We start from the raw sequence: 15,968 nt of genomic DNA on the forward strand, positions 1-15,968 counted from the left end.
TTTTAGCATGTAACCCCAAAGTCTGTTTGTGACTGGTGTTTGTTTTATATAGGCTATCTAGTCTGAAGTAAAATTGTAAATAGGACGCATTCTGACAGGCAATAAAATTACAGGCACTAATATATGTTTATTTTTTTGTATATGTTTATTTAGTATTATTATGTATTTGTTTTAAGTTACGTGGCATGCCACAATGTGCCACAACCATCCGCATCAAGTACGAAACGATGTATAAAAACAGATCCAACTGAATTACTTTCTAAGAAGATTTTTCTTTAAACCACTTGCCCTCAATGCACTCTGCCGGCTTCCGTCGCTATTCTGTGAAACTTTGTTATAATAATTCTCAATTTACTTTGTTTAAATAAATGTAGGAATTTTAGATGAGATTTTTTATAAAATTAAGTAAAGTGAACTACGTATATTAATGATTTAATAAGAATTAAGTAGCCTGGATGAGATATTCTGAATTTTTTATGATTTTAACAGTTTACTTATACAAGCGGAGCCATATCCAACAATTTCATACATTTAAATCAGCTTTTATATTATATCTATACTAATATTATACAGCTGAAGAGTTTGTTTGTTCGATTGTTTGAAAGCACTAATCTCAAGAATTACTTGGTCCGATTTGAAAAATTCTTTCAGTGTTAGATAGCCTATTTATTAAGGAAGGCCATAGCCATATATTTGTAGCACGGGCGAAGCCGGAGGGGACCGCTAGTGTTACTAGTTACTAGTGTTACTAGTTATTGTGGGACTCGAGAATGCTTCGGCACGAATTCGCACCGGGGAACTACCACACCCCCACAGAAAAGTGGCGTGAAATAATAGCTTGCTATTGTGTTTCGTACGGTGAGTGGGGGAGCCGAAGTCCTATTTCCTTCTGTTAGCTCTTCCCAGTCCATTCCTTCTTTCCAGTCATCAATCCTTTCCTTATCCCTTATGCCTTAAAAGCGCATTCTCCGAGGTCTGAGCCTCTGCGAATGTCCATGGGTGGTGGTGATCGTTTACCATAAGGCGAACCACCAGCTCAGTTGCCCGCTATGACATAACAAAAGAAAATAGTATAAAAAGACCTATAAATTGGTCAATCTTAAGTTTTACCAGTAAATCATTGAATTTTCCGAAATGAATTGATAGATAAACTATTTAATACATGCTAGGTTTTACCAGTGAATGTTGGTAAATGATACCAAACTGTTTGAAAAGAGAATGTAATTAACGACTTTCTATCGAATAATGGATATAATTTATATTTGTAATGGCTCTTTTACTTGGTTACGAAAATGATGATTTACCATTAGACAATTTTTGTAAAACAAATTTAAACCTTACTCTTGAATCATTCTATCTATTTAAAAAAAACCTTCAAAATCGTTGTGTTGTTTTAAAGATCTAAATATACATACATACGAACAGACGCGGAAACTAATTTTACTTTATACTTACTATGTAGCCATATTACGTACATTAATAACCAATTCAAGGGATACTTTGCACATACTTTGACATTTTTCTCAATTTATCTTCATTCAATAAAAACAAAATTTACTAGAATAGTGCACCGCTATGAATTGTATTTTAAATTGTATTTTCTGTTTCAGCGAATCAACAGAAGAAAATTGTTTATTTAAAAGTTTATCTGCATTTTGAAATATTTTCCGAATGCGTTTTATGTTTCTACAAAAACTATTAGCCTAGACATTTCATTTCTAATTAACATAGTAAATAACTATACCGTTATTAAATAACTAAAAAAATAATTGATAGTTATTTAATAACCGTATGAACTATGTTCTTATTTATTATGAAGAACAGCTTAAGAGAAATTCATCGAATCATAATCATTCTTACTTATAAAAAATGTTGAACATGCCTACAAACATTAGCAACAATTTCAAATGATCTAAATTGATTTCAATAATGAAAAGAAATTTAAAAAATGTGTGAAATATGTGAAAAACGAAAGTTTTTAACAAATAAATCACGGGAATGATTTCCAACTCGCAAATCTAAAAATTGTTAAAGAATCACCTGCTACAATATCCCGAGAGAATGCTGAAATCTGCTTTGAATTTATTCCACAATTACAGTACTGTCTCTAATTTAACACGAACTAAGGAACTGATCTGAATCTATTCCATTTAATTGATTGCTATTATATAAACCAAAAACATTGTTCAAACATTTCACGATGGCTTCTGTTATATTTTGGATCATTAATATAAACGAAGCAGTTAGTTAAGTGATATTGACCACACCCATCTAGCGACAGTGGGTGTAGGTTCGAAACTTACTATCGGAAAAATAATTTAATCTTTTGCAATTACTAATTAATAATATGTGTGTTATTGTTTGTTAATGAAATGAATATAAATAATAATATTTTTCTGATTAAATCCCAAAACACAATTTTCTCATTTTAGAACCAGATGCCGTAGTGTGAAAATTCCAGGTACAAAGGCATTACATTACAAAATCGTGAATACGTCTAAGAATTTATTCTATTTATTTAAATAGTAGTGTAATAGAGAGTTGTACTACTTTTTATTCCTACACAAGCTAAATTATAATAATTTAGTTCCCACCAAATAGCACTGCTACCTAAACCACACAAATTTCATTTAAACGTTAGCAACCAACAATTTCTGGGCCTTGAACTTATCTAAGGCAATTTATTAGAGCAGGGCTTGTCCAATTTGCATAAAACAATTGTCACATTTCCGTAAAGACAGTCTGTTTAGTACACAAATCGTTGAATCTAAGCTAGGTTAGTCTCGAGCTGTGAGTGCAAAGATATTACAGGAGTCTTAGTAAGTGTCAATTGTATACATAGATCCACATCAGGGAGGCAGATGATAAACACGATATTAGTCGAATAAATTCGTATATGTTTTTATCATTACTAGATAACAATCGAGACACATACAAAATAACGTGTGAACCGCTTACAATTTGGTGTAATACAAGCTAATTTTATCTAAAATCTATCCTAAACTTTGACGATGTTTACTTATCCCTCATGTATTTTAATACAAACTTGACGCTGTGAATTAAAAACTTTATTTTTATCTATAAATACACAGTTCTTACAATCTTGTTAAATTTAAAGCAAAAGTGAACCGGCATTTTCTAGGTAAAAATGCTCCCACTTAGGACGCGTTGACACTTTTAGGTGAAACGGCGGATATAATTAGCTATCCATTTATAAATAAATAAAAAAACTCAAAAATACCAGCTTCATTCTTTGCCGTACACGAAAATAGAACCTAGATTAATTTTCACAGAACTTTCCCATTTTATAATTAACGAATCTTGCTTCCAAATAATTCTATATTTAAACTAAAACTATATTGAAACAGACTTTTTAACGGATATTAAACGCGATTTATTCACTATACTATTAACCCGACGTTTTGAACACTTTACAGCGAGCGTGGTCACGGGGAGACTGTCTCCCTGACGTTAAAGTCTTTAATTTCTAAATCTACAATACTCGCGTAAAATCAAACACGAGAAAATTCTTTATTGAAACAGTTCCATAGTATGTATAACATTGGCAGAGCACGGTAGACTGTTTAAAGCAATCCTGCAATTTCTGATACGTTTTGGATCAAACTCGACCAAACACGGGGCACACACATCCGCTTGTGAATAACAGCGGTAAGTCAAACGCGGGCGCGGGTCTGGAAATGGGAATAATTTCCCCAATTGTACTTCCCGACTGACTGCTGCGGAAATTACCCTCGAATGAAGCTGAAAGTCTATCACGGGCTGAAACTCCACCCTGTCTGGAGACTATTTCCTTTTAACCTAATGATATCGGAGCGGATGCTTGGAGGGTGTTTTTGAAGGTCTTAATATGTGATACACTAGGCATATCAAAAAACAAATCTCGATTATAAATGTTCAAGTATTATTATTAAATCCTTTTTAGGGTGCCACCAATATTTTTCATTAATAGCTAAAGGGAATTGAAAATTAGAAATTGGACTATTACACAGCTATAATAATTATTTATAAGAAAATACTAAACAGCCTGCAAATTGTTTGAACCAGACAATATAAAAATAGGAGGTTCCATCTCTTAAATAGAAATAATAAAAATTGGTAAACCCAGTGAAAAGCTATGAAGTAAGAAACACAAAATAAACAAAATGATAAGCAATTTTGAAGTCGGTTGTATATAAAAATCTCACCAATGATGTAATTATTAAATACTTTATTTCCAGAAATTCAGCTCACAACCTTCGCGGCAGAAATCTGAACCAATTGCGCCAACGAGCCGTAATAAAAGGAAAATATTTGACCATTACAAGCGTACGACTACAAATTTATGGGCCGCTATATCTCGGCTACTTATCGCTACCATTATCTTCAAATTCCCAGACTAATTGCAAACTATTAACATAACATACAAACCCTATTCTCTATGATAAGAAGGTACATTGTATCAGCACTGATCGAAACAGTGGAACGACAATAATATTGTAAGGGAATGATAATTGGTTTGCATAGATCGGATAAAATAGACATAAAACTACTTTAGTACTATTATATATTCTATGATAAAACTGTGCACGTTGTATTGGTTGGAATAAAAACAATTCTTATTACAAACAATAACACACAATTACAATTTATTTGTCTCTTCATGGTATGGTTGGTGGGTAATATGATGCTTAACTTAATCAAACCACACCACGACCTTTAAATGATGTCCAGTCTTACGTTCAATTTTCATAATTTCAACAGTAGTTCGTATAAACTGTCAAAAGTAAAATAACATTTTACGTTGAGAGTTCTATTTGGTATAGCGCGCAGTGAGGGGTTCAATACACGGCGCCTGAGGAAAAATAATTTTGCGGCCGAATGATGGATACTATTTTCATTTCCTGCTATGTAAAAAAAGGAAATACAATGGGTTCTTATTTTTTATATAACTGTCAGAACGAACCAGTATCTTTTTTAATATTTTTGGTATTTCTTCAAAGTTTACGAACCTATTTGCCCATTTTGCTAATTACTTGAGGAAATGTTTTACACTATTAAATGTCGGTAGTTTAGAGCAACGAGTAAGTGAAAGAGACGAAAGAACGAGATTTGCGTTTACGTCTGCCCTTTTCAACTCTCAAAGGAAGCCTGCAGGGGGAACAAATATTGCTTGATGGATGGTACGAGAAGATATTTAATACATTACCGTAAAATAAATCAATTTGCTAACAGAAAATGTTCAGAAAATTCATTTAATTCAAATATTTTAATACGGCCAGAGGGCGATCAGTAATAAAAAGCACTCATACACAGGTCGCTGCTTCCAATAAAATAATATTGCTTCTACAAGAATTGGATCCGACGGGAACCGTAAAATGGGAGGATGGGCCGAACATTGAGTTCGGAAAATCTATTGATAATGGAATAAGCGCTGTAAATTTTTATGCACGTGACTCTTACGGCTTCTGTACTAATTACATTAAGCTGAAGAGTTTGTATAATCGTGATAATATCAGGAATTACTCTAACGATTTCAAAAAATTATTCATCTTTAGTACGTGATCCCTGTTCAATGGCAAAGACAGGGTGGGGTCACCTTATAAAATCAAATATTTTTAGATATTGTCCGAAATGAAAGATTCTTTTAAGCATGGCTTATATAATATTTAGACTACGACCACTCCTGAACAGAGCGTGAGAAAAAAGTGCATAAGATATAGTAAATATTCCTTTTGAGATATGAATATGACTGGGTCAACACTTAACTAATCTATCTATATTCAATATCTAAACAAAATCCCTTCAACAATTTTTAAAGAACAACTTATATCAGTCTCACCTTCACATATTTCCAAACTAACTTTCGGATTTTAAATATTAGAAGCATGTTTAAAGTTGGTTAAGCGTCTTCACATGCACCGCCTCACTTGTGCGGTTTTAGCCGAGCTAAACTTTTCAGACTTCGCTGTAGTTATTTGTTTTTTAACTGAGGTAAATAGTTATAAGGCGGGTATATTTGTAATATAAATGAGCAGCTATATAATTGTTATCCTTAAATTTCTCTAAGAGTTATTAGAAAAACCTCTCAGTCCACCATAACTAGCTAATTTTAATCAATATAACTCACTTAATCATATAAGATCATATGATTTATCAACCGACTGATAAAGGAAATATTTCGACTGTAGGTTTTTGGTTTGTTAATTAAGAACTAACTAGGTGAACCGATTTTGATAATGCTTTTTTTGAAACTGGTGCATTAGTTTAAAATTTGGTCTAGTCCTGATAATTTGAAAACGGTTTGATATATTATTTTTTTAAATTTGAATTTTACAGTAAGTAACTAAGTGTTTAGAAGAAATCAATCAAGAAAAGCCCAAATCTATGTGCTGTTTTGACAACTACCTAAAATTCGAAACTATCTAAAATGCACATTCAGCATACAGAAATTATCTTCAAAATGAAATGATTCCGCGACACTTGTAACATTACCCTGGTTGGCGATATGCAACCCTCACCAGGGACAGGAAAATCCGGCTGTAGCAATGGCAAGGTGACAAATTATCAATTTTAGCCCCTGTCCTATTCATCGTTTTGTAGGGTTGTGCTGACAGAATATTTATCCAAATTGATTTTGAAATAATGACAAAACGAATATGTGGTGAAGCAATGGTTAAATTTATTTTAAATTACATTATACCGAAACATTTAACCCAAACTAGATTTATTTTAGTGACGTAACGTTTGAAGAGAAACATTTAGTGTAAAAGTACGGAGGGTTTCAAATTAAACCTTGAAATACTTACTACGTAATACTGTTTACTATTACTGTTTCACTGTGATAATATACTGAATTCATGTGTTGTCTCAGTGCTACGTAAAGGTGAAACGACTATTTTTTGACAATTATATCTTAAATTTGCGAACTGGCAGCCCTAACCTCCGCACCCTGAGGCGCGGGGGGTATCGATTGGCTGCAGCGTTGCCTAGCAACGGCAGAGGCGTCGTGACGCCACCGCTTACATCAAACACTTTATGGGGGTCGTAAGCACGGAATCATTTTGACCGGCGCGTATTATGTCTCAGCAGGAACACGAGGAACGGCTGCCCAGTGAAGTTTATCGATCTTTTATGGCGTCCCACTATTTGCGGCAATAAACACTGGCGGCGTGATTTCATAAAGCAAATAATTTGTCACAGGCATGTCATATTTCGGTCCGGTCGTAGAAATCTTAATAGTTTTTGATTTACTGCTGAACCAATGTGGTTGGAAGTTAATACCTTCTTGTAAGTATGAAAATGTGGATAAGCTATTTTTTAACACTCTTATACTAGCTTCACCGTATGTTTGTATGTTTATAGGTTTTCAAGTAAGCGACTCTTTTAGACTCGATTTTGTGTCACTTTAAATGGACCAATTTCATTCTAAATTTCTACATTTAGCAAGTATGGCAATACAATAATTTCATAAATTTATGCATATTATTTGTTATTATATATAGTAATATTCTTAGTTTTTCTTTAACTTACTTATTACTTTTATGTTATTCTGATTTCACGCCAACGAAACTAGTTTAAAATTTTAAATTATTGTATTGCTTTTGCTGTCGGTCAATAAATATAGTATTATGTATAATCTATCATCGTGTATAAAAAAATAATTAAAAACATGAAATAAATTTGTTTTTATTTATATTCTGTTCTTCTATTATATGAAATTGTCGTGTCGCGATGTTTGTTACCAAACTCCTCCGAAACGGCTGGACTGATTTTTATGTAATTCTGTTTTATATCCCACACACATAAAACAAACATGCCGTCATTGCAATATATATCAAATAATCATAAAACCATTGTTTAAGAAATAAACTTCCTCTTAATTTTACACAAGTTCTTACTAGCCCGATATCCGCGGTGAGATATAAACGAGGCAGTATACAGTGGAATGTACAACAAGACAGTGAGATTTGTATCAAAACGCCGATATGCCAAGCCAATCAACATTTTACTATCAGTACGCCAGTTAGAGCGAGGTTGCTTAGTGTTTGCTGTCGAGAGAACAGCGAATAATAAATACCAAATAGTTTTTTTAACTCAAACTCATTAGCGATATATCTATTTATTTTGTGAGCATGATCTTAGTTGATCAAAGTTGAATATTTAAAAAACTCTATGCTTCTTAAATTGAAAATAAAAATTTAATTTTTGTATCAGGGAAGTCGTGAGCTTTCAGCAACTTGGAAAACTGGAATCTTGCTCATTTGCTGCACAGATTAAGGTGAAATTTCGGACGGCGATATATTTTGGCTTAAATACAACAAACATATACAAAATGAATAATGCTAAATATGTGCTGATAGTTCGCAAAACAATGTCTCGCTATAGGACGCTAGTGCTTATGTCATAAACCGTAGCGCATTAAGAATCGCGAGTAGTCCCAGGGGCATTATATTAGTTAATAGACTTCATCAACATAATATAGCGTATATATTACAATGAGGCTGGTTACAATAGCGTTAAAATCTAAATAAATGATATAAGAGGGAAAGATGAGACAAAATTTATAGCACTGCGCGTTTCGAAAGTGTCAATTATGTGTGTGTGTGTTTGCGTGTGAGTGTGTGATTAATTGGTCCATTATTTTATAAATGCATACTATACTGTATTATGCATTCAATGTTTGGTTAAATATTTTACAGGGTTCTTAATAAATTGATTTCGCTTGCGGTGAATTAAGCGAACTGTAATTAAAGGATGGACAGACAGGTATGTGACTTTTGTTTAGGCTTATTAATTATTATTTAAGGTTATTGTGAGATTGGGATACATGGCGGAGTACTGTCGACGCCCTTTGCTTCAGCTAGGGTTCTAAGGATATGAAGTAAGTAAATAAGTTAATTATTACAACAATTCATTTGGTAAAAAAATTAAGGTTACATATAACATTTTGTAAAAAATATTTTTCGTTACGTCGAAATAACAATTTGTTAAATACAAAATGATATTTATTAGTAAATAATAAAACCCCTCTTAAGAAAAGTTAGAATGAAAAAAAAAAAAAATTATTGTTATCATTGACATCAATTAAGCTATAACACAATACAAAACTAAAGCTCACAATAACCTAACGAATAATTCATAAAGTGTTTTATGTATTGGATTAAATCTGTAGATATTAATCTTGGTTTCATTATGAAATTTTACTTCAATAACCGAGCCATGAACACAGCGCATGATAACGTTATTTAACGCTTTAATCTATACTAATATTATAAAGCTGAAGAGTTTGTTTGTTTGAACGCACTAGTCTCAGGAACATCTGTTCCGATTTGAATAATTATTTCAGTGTTAGATAGCCAATTTATTGATGAAGACTATTGGCTTACGAAAACGAACGAACTAAATACTGTATTAAACTTTTGAAATTGATCGGAATCTTTCTAAGAAATAAAACGAATATTTACTCCGCTATCCTATGATCTTGGCCGTAATGTCGCAGTCAGTACTGAAATGAATAATTAATCCACATTGTTGAACTAAATAATTTATTCTCAGCGTGGTGTTGGAACATTTCAATTCGATTACTATCCACTAATTAGTGACAAGCTCTAACTCACTTAAGTGGGACTATTTTCGATATTGATAGGGAATAAATAAGGTCTTTTGGTGCACACAGCTTGTGGAATTAGATTTATTTTGTAAATATACAATACAATTTATTTTATATATTAGAAAAAATTTGATTATTTTGACACGTATTTAACTTCACCTGTATGTTTGTATGTTTAATAACATGTTTGTATATTACGGATTCCTTTAGACTCAAATTAGACCTATATTAAAAGGATTGAATTAAATCAAATACACAGATACCTTGATCAAGGGTCAAAAAAAAAAGATCGTCTCGATTAAATAATTTCCATTTCCAATTAATACTAGAATTCGTCCAAGCTTAATCATGTGCCAATCCAACAGGGTGAATTTTTGGAATATCTTTCGCAATAACATAATAGAAATAATTCATCGATTTCAAAACTTTTATTCCTCTAAACTTTTACTTTTATAAACAATCAACCTCTTTTATCGTTATAATATCTCACCACGTGTTAAAATCTCTCTCAATGAACTGTAATTGAAGTAAGGGAGCTCAGCTGGTATCACCACAAGTGACTGCGAATATAACTTTGTTATCGGCTAATATCAGCAAGTTGTCGATGTAAGTCGTGAAACTAACACTTCGACGCTTGAGAGAAATTGCAGCCAATGTCTCCTTAGTTATAACTTGTTAGATAGAGCCGAGGGAATTGCGTCTTTTCATTTGTTTCAATTGCCTGAAAGTTTATGGCTGTGTTTAATATATTTTTCTCTCTTACAAGTATGGTAAGCTAGTATGGTAAGAAATCTAAATTAGCATTTGATTATATCGATTATAGTAACTTTTCTATAGAACTACATATTTTCTGGTTTAAGTTATAATATTGAATATATAAATTTGATAAATGACAAACATGGAATAAAAGTATTATACAAAACACTAAATCGCCTTCAAATTGTCAGAACCAGACCGGGAGCACACGTACCAGCTCAATCACCAACAGTTAAAATCGGTTCTCTCTGTCCAAAGTACCTAACAAAAACTTTTTTTGGTTAAAAATATTTGTATCAGCTATTGATTTTACAAATATTGCTTTGTTTACAGTATCTGGTCGCGCCAATATATATTAATTTCGATATTAAGCAGACTGTAAAACTCAATCTACGTGGTGTAGCGAAAAAGGGAAAGACGGGAACACACGGCACATACCTCGTCTGAGGGAGTAGCGTCCAAGCAAGCACGCGGCACAGCACCACGCGGTCAAGGGTCCTCCAGCTCGGGCCAGGCAGACCAGATCCAGTCCTTCACTCCACACACACTCACGCGGCGGTTCAGCGCGACCAAATGGCAAAGCGGTTACACTAGCACAATGCCTGAGATATCTAGAGAACCTCATGGAGGTTCTCCGGCGGTTGCGGGTTACGATCTTTATGAAAGATCTCTTCGATTGATGCGGTGACAAGAAAGCCTCATAAAGGCTCTCCGGCGGTATGCGAATTATACACGAAATGTCTAGAGGCCACGTGAAGGCACTCCGGCGGTTATTGAGATCCGATCGTCACGCAAGATCGATGCAGACTGTATGACTGTATATGCGTCACTACGTCCAATAGGGACGTTGCGGTTGCTTCAAAAGCGTGCGGTGATTGGTTGTGCTCGCGTGTAAGGAGGGTAGTTGGATTACACCACAAAATAATAAATATTTAATTTTTATTCACTATTTTAATAATATTGGCGTTACCAGTATCTGCTTATTAAGTTTAATATTCAAAATGTTTGTACATTTGAAACAAATAGTAAATTTAATTTAAAGATTAAACAACATTGCAGTTAAACTAAATTTTAATTATATAATACAATAATTTACAAAGTGGCTCAAGACTGTTATTATCAAGCCTTTGGGTCTAAATATCCGGTAGGCTACCTAAAGATTGCTTAATATTGAAATTTAACACCATCGAGTGGTCACGTAAGCTTTGCATGTGGGTGACAGCGATTACTACTATAACATGTATGTAAATAAAACTACATTCAAAAATAAGTTTATTGATAACGAAATATCAAATGATACAAACATACATTTTCTATAAGAAGAAATATACAAAACAATAAAGTTTCAATGTTTATACAACGTTTATGTAATACTTATTGCAAAACTAATAAGGTTAGTGAGGATCATGATATAGGTATATAATCAAAACCTGGAATAATCTTTCATCGCATGAGACAAAAATTTGAAAATAAAAATATTAAAGTACAAAAATAACTGTTAGGATAAATAAAGATATTTCTAATAACACGAACGCACAACACGGCCTATTTATTAAAAAGCAATAGATATAGTTATTTGAACCAGAAAACTGCATTTTTTTTATGATTATACATTTATACAAATTCAGGAAAGGGATCTCATTTATGACTTAATGGATAAAATAATCACGAAAAAACAGAGATTAAAATTTTCAGACTAAGCATACGCTTACCCTTTACATATAAAATTATTTTAATACATGGTTCAGTATTTCACATTTGTAGATTTGTATTTGAAGGTCGTAGGTTCGAATCGAAACTTCCACTACGTCACATCACACGTTGTAGCATGAAGACCACGTGATTGTGAGGTAATGGCTGTTTCAACCCTGAACTTTCTTCCTTTCCTCTCCTCGCTTGTTTCTCTCCTTTTCTTCTTCTCTTCTATTTAAATATTATACACGCACCAGACCCAATGTTCCTTTTGAAATAAACCCGCACCTGAATTTAAATTATACATTAAAATCAATGACCAATATTTTTACCGTAATGACTGATTTAAATCTTAGTTAGGATAATGCAAAACAAGAACAGTTTAGTTTTAATTGGTACAAAAAAAAAATGAAGTACTGCAGCTATAGTGAATATTTATCGTTATTTTGATTAATCTTTCGATTCAGTTATGAACATATAATTTAATGCTCGTTGCTTTAACCTAACAGCATAATTTAATAACATACAACTTTAACGCCACTAATATGAGTTTAATTTAAATTTATATCGACTTATTCTAAATTTTATACTTTAAACTGTACGTCTAGCAAAAATTACGACTAACAGATATTTATTACTTATATAATAATCCAAAAACAATGAAGTATATACAACTCACATGACGGGTGTCCACCCTGGGGAGCTGCGCAGGAGTGTGCCGCCGGGAGCCGCGCCCGCGTTCCTGCAAATTGCTGACTCCGCACCTAGCGGCGCAGGCAGGGCTCCGCAATGCGATTGAGTTATATTTTTAAATAAGTATTTATTTCATTACTTTTAAGAGAAAATAGTGAAATGTGCAAACATTTATTTGAAACAACTGAAAAGTTGTGTTTAATCGAACATTATGTACTATTTTATTTATATATTGTTCAGTTATAAATAACAGCTCAGGAAAACACCGGAGGCCCGTTTCCTTTTAACTATTTCTTATATGCAATAAGCGGGCAGCTGAGCTTGTGGTTCGCCTGATGGTAAGCGATCACCATCTCCCATTGACATGCACTACTTCGGGGAATGTAACTTAGCCCCCTCCCCCCCCACACTCCGAACGAAGAGAAAGAGTAGCATTCCATTATTTCACGCCGCTTTTAAACTATAGAAAAGTTAAACTACAGAAAAGTTTAAAGCTGCTTAGGACTACTGTAAAGCGCTGAAAAAAAAACATTATTATAACTTTACGTTCTGTCTGCTTGTATTTTATTTTCTGCGATGCAAAAAGAATGTTATAAAATATTTTTTATAAAGTATCAGAAGGTCTCTCACAAACCAAATGTTTGCCCGATCACACAAAATGCAGCCGGGGGTAACACAAATAAACATATCAAACTTATAAATCCCCTCTTCTTGCTTCGTGGTTAAAACCTCAATAGCGAATTGAAGTACTTTAAATCTCAAATGTATGATATACAGTAAAAGAATCAATAATTATTTGTTATAAGAGCACTGAACAAGTCATGCTAATTATAAAAATTTAAGTACCTAGAGAGAGATCTAAAGAATTTTCTAGCACGCTCCGAAAGTGCTGCGATATTTTTCGAATTCCACAAATATAATTTAAGAGTGTTCGTCGAGTCTCATTGGAAATGTAGACGCGCTTCAAGATCCTCAAGTTGATCGGACCACTGGAGCTCGCATCAGATGCGAACATAATTTCCAACTTGATGACTCTTGGGACGTATATTTGTAAAAGGTATTATTTTTCATAGAACTCGTCCGAGTTTTAATCCGCGTTGCGTGGTCGACATTTTGGGTTTTTGTGTTAAGTTTAGTTTGTATAAATAATTATTTTCTTTAACAAAAGTCTGAACGAAAGAAAGAAGAGAACGGAAAGAAACCTAACACTTTTACTTTTCTCCGTGTACGGTTTTCCGTATAAGGTAAGTCGTTCAAATAGGAGCCTTCAAGAAAAGTAATAGTACCGGATATGTCACTTAAAAGCCGGCAAAGCACCTGTAACACCTCTAATATTACAAGGGTTTACGGGCGGCGGTGGTTACTTAACACCCACCTCCTGTGATGGGATACCTTCTGTTTTGCTTGCTCTGCATAAAAACGGGTACCTAGGACAACTATTTAAACAGTATTTTCTCCTTACCTTAATAAGTAGGTAATTTATGTTTCATTCGTAGTGTCAATGCTGCTTGAATTGCATTAGATTGTTGATTCTTTACTGCTTAACGGTAAAATTAAATAAAAGAGTGAATATATTGAAAAATACATGCTTTTTGTGTAAAAATACAGAAAGAAGAAACTCAAACCAACATTTATGAAAGTTTCGAAGTCACGAAACTGTGTTTATATAGCATGGATGGATGGAAATCAATGGAAACAAATAATTAATGTTCAATTACACTAATTAAGTGTTGGCGACTCCTGTCGGTGTCATATTGCCTTGTGAATCGAAAAAGCAAGCGTTCCCGCCGTGAAATTACAACTGCATTCAACTTAACTTTATCGTAATCGCATTTTAATAACAAAACAATGTAGCCGTAATAGGAAACTTCCTCATAATATGCCTACATATTTTTATTTATTGCTTCACATAATTTGTTACATTTCTAATAATAAAATACAAGATTTAACCATTGATATTATAGAGAAAGATACCTATAATAGGCAATGTTTCCTTCTTAAGGTCATTAAAATAGTTTATTATTTAATTACCTTTCTAAATTATTCAATCGCGTTTCATGTACAGTTAAGGTATTATACATAAAAACTTATCGAATATAATGTGGACGTTTTTTGTTCTTAATGTTAACTTAATTAGCCCATGAACATTTTATAATCTTCTTAGTCGTACACTCTTGGCAGAGTGGTCGTGATTAAGGTATCTTCTATATGTTGTCATAAATTTTTCTGTTTATTCCCTGGCCCATTCATTCATGCTTGCAATATTGTGAATCGAAGCGGCCTACATTTGTTTCAAAGTCAATTTAAAGCTACTCGTATACCATTGTCGTACCTACTTTTCTGGTGGAACCGGTGTCACTGTCACAAATAAGTTTACTGAAAATTTCAATGGAAACTTAGTTAGTTTATATATGTTATTTTTGTATTGTTTATATAAATTGTTGCTTCCCAAATATAAATACATCGTCTATCGTTATCTTTATTCATCAAGCTGTGTACTACGTACGCTGTGTTTCTTACACATAATAATTGTTACCTCTTTTGGTTCAGTCAGGTAATATTTTCGAAAGCTGTTTTACATTAGAAATTTAATAGATACCTAAAATATATAATTTTATGGAAATTAATTGTAGTTTAGCCCTTTTCCCTAACAACTTTTCTCGTGATGTCTCTCGAGTCGGGGAGCATATAATTATATTTTTATTGGTTACATTTTAATTAAATGTAGCTTGCATCTATATTCCATTGAGATTCGATATAGATTTCTAATTTTGTGCATCATGCCAATCAGATTCTTATATTTAGCAATCAAACCTCAATACAACCTCACTTATTAGGCAACCTAATTCGACCCAAATTGGTAATATTCAGTTGATACAAAGATATCATTTTACTAATTAAAGGATTCGCTTGTTTTTTCTCATTAAAAACTAATAAACATATTAATAACTTTAACTTGTCCTATAGTCAGGGTATTTATATATAGGTTCAAGCATATGAAACAAAACTAGTATTTATTTTTGTTCAAATATTAAAAGGGGACACACGCGGTATCATGTGTCGTAACTTTGCTGATAGCACGAGGGAATGCGCAGGCGTCGTGTTACATGCATCTTCGGCCTTGAACATACTTGCAGCTTATTCAATATCATTACTTTACTATCTATTCACCCAGGGTTGATCGGAATAAGAATAGATGAAAAGTTATTCCGAAACC

The 15,968-nt window shown here is 33.0% G+C and overlaps 1 protein-coding gene across 1 annotated transcript in view; it reads right to left on the reverse strand.

The window, feature by feature from the left end:
* The window catches only part of LOC119833694 (SH3 and multiple ankyrin repeat domains protein 3), a 159,081-nt gene extending 148,133 nt beyond the window's left edge, over positions 1-10,948 (reverse strand). Inside the window, exon 1 of the mRNA XM_038357837.1 lies at positions 10,805-10,948. The gene's annotated coding sequence lies outside the window, so the exon portion shown is untranslated. The remainder of the gene's footprint in view (positions 1-10,804) is intronic.
* Between the last annotated feature and the right edge of the window lie 5,020 nt (positions 10,949-15,968).

This window comes from Zerene cesonia, chromosome 17, assembly GCF_012273895.1.
Source record: "Zerene cesonia ecotype Mississippi chromosome 17, Zerene_cesonia_1.1, whole genome shotgun sequence".
NCBI lineage: Eukaryota > Metazoa > Arthropoda > Insecta > Lepidoptera > Pieridae > Zerene > Zerene cesonia.